The sequence below is a fragment of the Paroedura picta genome, chromosome 2 (genome assembly GCF_049243985.1).
Source record: "Paroedura picta isolate Pp20150507F chromosome 2, Ppicta_v3.0, whole genome shotgun sequence".
NCBI classification, from domain to species: domain Eukaryota; kingdom Metazoa; phylum Chordata; class Lepidosauria; order Squamata; family Gekkonidae; genus Paroedura; species Paroedura picta.
The window spans coordinates 170,866,371-170,872,370 of NC_135370.1; the positions used below are offsets into that span (position 1 = coordinate 170,866,371).

General features: G+C 44.8%; 1 long non-coding RNA gene across 1 annotated transcript in view; it reads right to left on the reverse strand.

Annotated features, from left to right (window-relative positions):
* Positions 1 to 5,717, reverse strand: part of LOC143828846 (uncharacterized) — a 46,497-nt gene extending 40,780 nt beyond the window's left edge. The window contains exon 1 of the long non-coding RNA XR_013227933.1: positions 5,591 to 5,717. This is a non-coding gene — a long non-coding RNA (uncharacterized LOC143828846). The remainder of the gene's footprint in view (positions 1 to 5,590) is intronic.
* Positions 5,718 to 6,000: the final 283 nt, after the last annotated feature.

Sequence of the window (6,000 nt, forward strand, 5' to 3'; positions counted from 1 at the left end):
ATTTTCTGATGTGCTTTTGTTATTTCATAGAATCATAGAATCATAGAATCATAGAGTTGGAAGGGGCCATACAGGCCATAGAATCATAGAATCATAGAGTTGGAAGGGGCCATACAGGCCATAGAATCATAGAATCATAGAGTTGGAAGGGGCCATACAGGCCATAGAATCATAGAATCATAGAATTGGAAGGGACCTCCTGGGTCATCTAGTCCAACCCCCTGCTCAACGCAGGATCAGCCCTTTGTTATTTGTTTTTGGCCAGAGATCCTTGGACAAGTTCCTATTTCTCAGCCCCAATTTAAAAATGTAGATTTGAGAAGGACCCCTGAGGAACTCTGTAACAACTTGATGCCTAAGTAAGTTAGCTTGTACCGCTACTTAGATATATGTCCTTATATTACACAGTTATAATTTTTCACTAAGGAAGGATGATGCTTATACAGTCCGTCTCTTATAATCAACACAAACAGACCTGAGGATGGGAATCCCTGGGATCATAGGGGTGTGGGAGACTTCTGGGATATCACTTCCTGTTTGGGAACAGGAAGTAATTTCATGACACACTAGGAATTTCAAAATCTCTATGGTTTTGTTTCATAGAAAGCATGAAAATCCTAGAGCATCGTGTTACTTTTTATTGTGATTCTTTATAAAGTGTAGCTGAGTGGTTGAATGCTTAACTGGACTAGATGGCCTGTATGGCCCCTTCCAAATCTATGATTCTATGATTCTATGATTCTGTGAAAATACTGTTGTCCCCATTTCTCCCCATTGATCCACTGAACAAAGCTGGCAAACAAAGAACGTCCCCTGCAGGTCCCCTGCCAGAACCAGTTAAGCAACAACCCTAACAGGACACACGCATGTTCATCATTCCGTTGCTGCAACACACAGGATTTGTTTGCATGTGTGAACAGTCATCACATGGAAAGAGAGAAAGAGAATGATATATGACACTGAATTACACTGGAGCTAAAGTTTGTGTTGGTTTAAAGCAGAGTTCTGTGGATGCTATTGTACTCACCAAGATGTTCCCTGGTGCTCACCTACTTCTTCCCCAAGACAAGAAGCCAATCCTGCCTTTCCTCCACTTAATTTTCAAAGCAGGTACTTCCAAAACTCCCAAGAGGCATGACCCATACGTTTGCATAGAGCACCTGTTTGGAAACAGCATCATCCATCACAAGCTCATGGCTGGCTGTGACCCTCATAACATTTTGAGGAACTTCTCAACTTTTTTTTATCACCCATGTCAGCCATTTTGTGTTTGGTTCTTTTGCAGCTATTCTGTTGCAGTAACAAAGGGAAGACTATTGAAAGACACTTTGAGACTCATTTGAGTAGTGAAAAATGGGACATAAAGAAGACGAGTTGAGTTTTATACCTTGCTTTTCACTACCCAAAGGAGGTTCAAAGCAGTTTATAATCATCTTTCCTTCCTCTCCCCACAGTAGACACCCTGGGAGGCAGGTGGGGCTAAGAGAGCTCTGAGAGTGACTGCTCTGTTGGAACAGCACTATCAGGGCTGTGACTAGCCCAAGGTCAACCAGCTGGCTGCATGTGAAGGAGCAGGGAATCAAACCCAGCTCACCAGATTAGAAGCCGCCTCTCTCAGCCACTGCACCAAGCTGACTCTCCTTCTTCTAAGCACTACTCAAAATGCCAAAACTGCCCACAGACTGAGAAAGTTTCAGGATCCCAAGAATGATGAGTCCAAATCAGGAGCGTGACTGAGGACGAAGAGGTGGGACTAAAAGTCGAAGAGCAATAATACCTGCAAGAGACGGATCGTAAGGGATCTGTCTCCATGGGTTCTATTGGGATAAAAGACATGAGGATTGGTTCTGTGGAATAAATTGGTAGCAGACATTTGGGTATGGACCTTTCCACTTGGTATGCTTTACACGCCGCTGAGCGCATGGGAGAGAAACCTACAGGAGGGAGTAGAACTCCGGAAAGCGTCTTCTTCCAAACACTACTAAAAATGCCAAAACTGCCCACAGGCTGAACAAGTTTAGGGATCCCAAGAATGATGAGTCCAAAACAGGAGCGTGACTGAGGACGAAGAGACAGGACTAAAAGTCAAAGAGCAATAATACCTGCAAGAGAGGGATCGTAAGGGATCTGTCTCCATGGGTTCTCTTGGGATAAAAGACATGAGGATTGGTTCTGTGGAATAAATTGGTAGCAGACATTTGGGTATGGACCTTTCCACTTGGTATGCTTTACACGCCACTGAGCGCATGGGAGAGAAACCTACGGGAGGGAGTAGAACTCCGGAAAGCGTCTTTTCTTGTCTTGAAATTCCTATCAGCTCCTAATGAACCCGCCTGTAACTATCGAGTGATTACAATGCTATTTGTTCACCCCAGGATATGCAATTAGCTTTGCATGCCTAATGAAAAGAATTTAGTGCAACACGTTTTATCCGGAATGGTTTTAATTTTAATTACCAATTCCCACTCTATCAACTTAGATATCAGTCAGCAAGTTCCAACGACGGGAGCTGGGGGGGGGGATGCTGTTTGTATGGCGGATCTGTCAGGCGAAGAATCAAAGTGAAATTCCCAGCCTTCGAGTCTTGGGTAAAGATGCGATCGGATGCTTTGATAGTTATTGCAGTGGGACCTTGGGATATTTTGGAGGCCCCCTCCTTCAGCAGGTCCTGCAATAATAGCTCAGCTTTGCTGAGGAAGGGTTTGTTTATTTGGGACACTTTTTTTTAATCCTGCTCTTCTTCCAGGATGCTCAGGGAGTTGAACGTGGTTCCTCCTGGTCTGTGGCTACGGGAAATTAGGCTGACAAAGATGCGATCAAAATGGACACCGGCCAGAAATTTATTCAATTAAAAGAAGCAGTGCGAGATCGGAAAACATGGTGGCTGTTGAGCCATAGGATCGCCAAAAGTCGGAGACAACTGAATAGCTAACATCAACATCAACCTTCTGGTTATCCTCACAATGGCTTCTTCTTGTGTGTTGTTGCTGCTGCTGCTGTTGTTGTTGTTGTTATTTAATTTCTTACCCACCGTTCCCAATAAGGCTCGTGGCGAGTTACCAAATGTGCATAAAAATCCGAATAAAACTACCCCTTAAAACACAACCAAATTACAGCCAGAATAAAAAGCCAGACAAGATACACAAGATAGGCAAGATGCAGTGGAATCTCTATATAACTAAACCCATTCCCCTAATATAATCTCCCAGAAGGGGCAGGAAAAGGGTGGGGGTCAATGACACCTAACCCGCCATCAGAATAACCCAAGTAGCTCTGAGAGGGAGTGATTGACCACAGCTCAGAATCAGAATCGTACAGAGCTGGAAGAGACCACCAGGGGCCATCCAATCCAGCCCTCCCCTGTTCTCTGGGCCTTAAACATCACACATTCCCTACAGGTGCTCACCCAATCTCCTCCTAAAAACTTCCAGTGGAGACTCCACCACCCTCTGAGGTTGCATATGCCATCCACAAACAGCCCTCGCCATCAGTAAATGCGTTCTTATATCTAGGTGGAACCTCCTTTCCCATATTTGAACCCATTGCTCCTAGGCATCTTTAAGGCTGCAGTAAACAAGGTGGCCTCCTCTTCAACAGGTCTACCTTTTCTGTAATTAAATACAAACTACACATACCCAGTCCTCTCAATCTCTCCTCGTAAGACCTGGATTCCAATCCCTCAACCATTCTAGTCACCCTTCTCTGAACAGGCTCCAACTTGTCAAAATCCTTCTTGATCTGTGGCAGCCAGAACTGGACACAAGATTTCCAATGAGGTTTAGCCAACTGCAGAATAGAGTGTTATTATAACTTCCCTTGCTCTATCAGGGGTAGTCAAACTGAGGCCCTCCAGATGTCCATGAACTACATTTCCCATGAGCCCCTGCCAGCGAATGCTAGACTACCCCTAGATTATATGCTCCTAGCAATGCAGCCTTCTTAGCCTTCTTAGCTGATCATTCATGGGAATTGTAGTCCATGGACATCTGGAGGGCCACAGTTTGACTACCACTAGATTATATGCTCCTAGCAATGCAGCCTTCTTAGCCTTCTTAGCTGATAATTCATGGGAATTGTAGTCCATGGACATCTGGAGGGCTGCAGTTTGACTACCTTCTTAGCTGATAATTCGCACTGTTGGCTCATATTCAACACATTTTCTACAATAAATCCTAACTCCCTTTCACATGTTCTACTGTCAAGCCAGGTACCTCCCATCTTAAATTTATGTGTCACATTTTTATTACCCAAATGTAATACTTTATAACTGTCTATTAAAATTCATTTTGTTGGCTATAGTCCAAATCTCCTTGAATAATCATCCTTTCCTCTGGGGTATTAGCCACCCAACCCAATTGAGTGTCATCTGCAAATTTGGTCAATGTACCCTCCATCCCCAAATATTTAATGAAAATACTAGCGTTAGCACAGAACCTTGTGGTGCACCAGTGGTCACCTCCATCCAAGAGTTGGTTTGTGCCCCTGCAACCCCCATTTAAAGGGTTTGCAGAAAGAGAGAGAGAGAGAGCCTGCTCTCTGCTGCTCACATGTTTCAGGCTGTCTCATGTAGTCTCTTTAAACTTTAAAAGGACTTCACAAGACAGCTCAAAACAGCTGTTGGTACATAGGTGGCATGGAGTGCTCACTGCAGGTTGTGAACCCCTAAAAAAAAATCCTCCAATTCTGCTTTTCCTTCATTTACACTTCCATAAACCAGGAGAGGAAGAACTTCACTGAAAAAATTTAGTGTATAAGAAAGCAGATATTGGACCTGGGATGCAAAATGACTCAAGCTGGTGAGAGCCAGTTTGGTGTAATGGTTAGGAGTGCGGACTTCTAATCTGGCATGCCAGGTTCAATTCTGTGCTCCCCCATATGCAGCCAGCTGGGTGACCTTGGGCACACCACGGCACTGATAAAACTGTTCTGACTGAGTAGTAATATCAGGGCTCTCTCAGCCTCACCCACCTCACAGGGTGTCTGTTGTGAGGAGAGGAAAGGGAAGGTAATTGTAAGCCGCTTTGAGACTCCTTCTGGTAGAAAAAAGCGGCATATAAGAACCAACTCTTCTTCTTCTTCAGTAATATCAGGGATCTCTCAGCCTCCCCTCGCTCACAGGGTGTCTGTTGTGGGGAGAGGAAAGGGAAGGCAATTGGAAGCCGCTTTGAGCCTCCTTCGGTTAGAGAAAAGCGGCATATAAGAACCAACTCTTCTTCTTCTTCTTCTTCAGTAATATCAGAGCTCTCTCAGCCTCATCCACCTCACAGGGTGTCTGTTCTGGGGAGAGGAAGGGGAAGGCGAACGTAAGTCGCTTTGAGACCGCTTCAGGTAGAGAAAGCACCAACACTTCTTCTTCTTTTTCTTCTTCTTCTAGAATACAGCGAGGGAAAACTCCTGAAATCACAGCAAGGCCAACTCTAAAAAACCCTCCTTGCCCCAGTCTCGGGAAGACAGGATGGTGTCTTCCTCTCCTGGCTCTGCCTCAGGAAATTACAATCATTCCCGTATTCCACGTTTCTTAAGATTCCCGCGGTTACAGCGAGTTACAGCTTCATTAATATGAATGGAAAGCTCGCCAGGAGCCTCATACCTGTATTTAACGGCTAGGCCCCCAACGTCCGCATGTATTTCCTTTTATGTGACCTCGATGAATGTGACTGGCTTAATAAGGTGAAGATGAATGAAGCAATAATTCTAGACAAGACAGCAGACGGGCAGCCCCCCGCTTGATTTACAGGGCTATGTTAATAAATACCGCCGGCATCTTTTTCACTCTTTGAGAGGCACCAGGTGTTCCTGGTTATTGACTCGCTCAGGTGCCTGGCCTGCATTCTTCCAATCCCAGCTGTGGCCTGGGCAGAGGCACAGGGATGTTTGGAAACTTAGAGATGTTATACAGCCTCTTGGGGCACATGCCCACACTTATAGATCAATGTTTATTAGCTTTGCCATTCATTCATTCATTCATTCATTCATATTTTTATACCGCCCTCCCTGAAG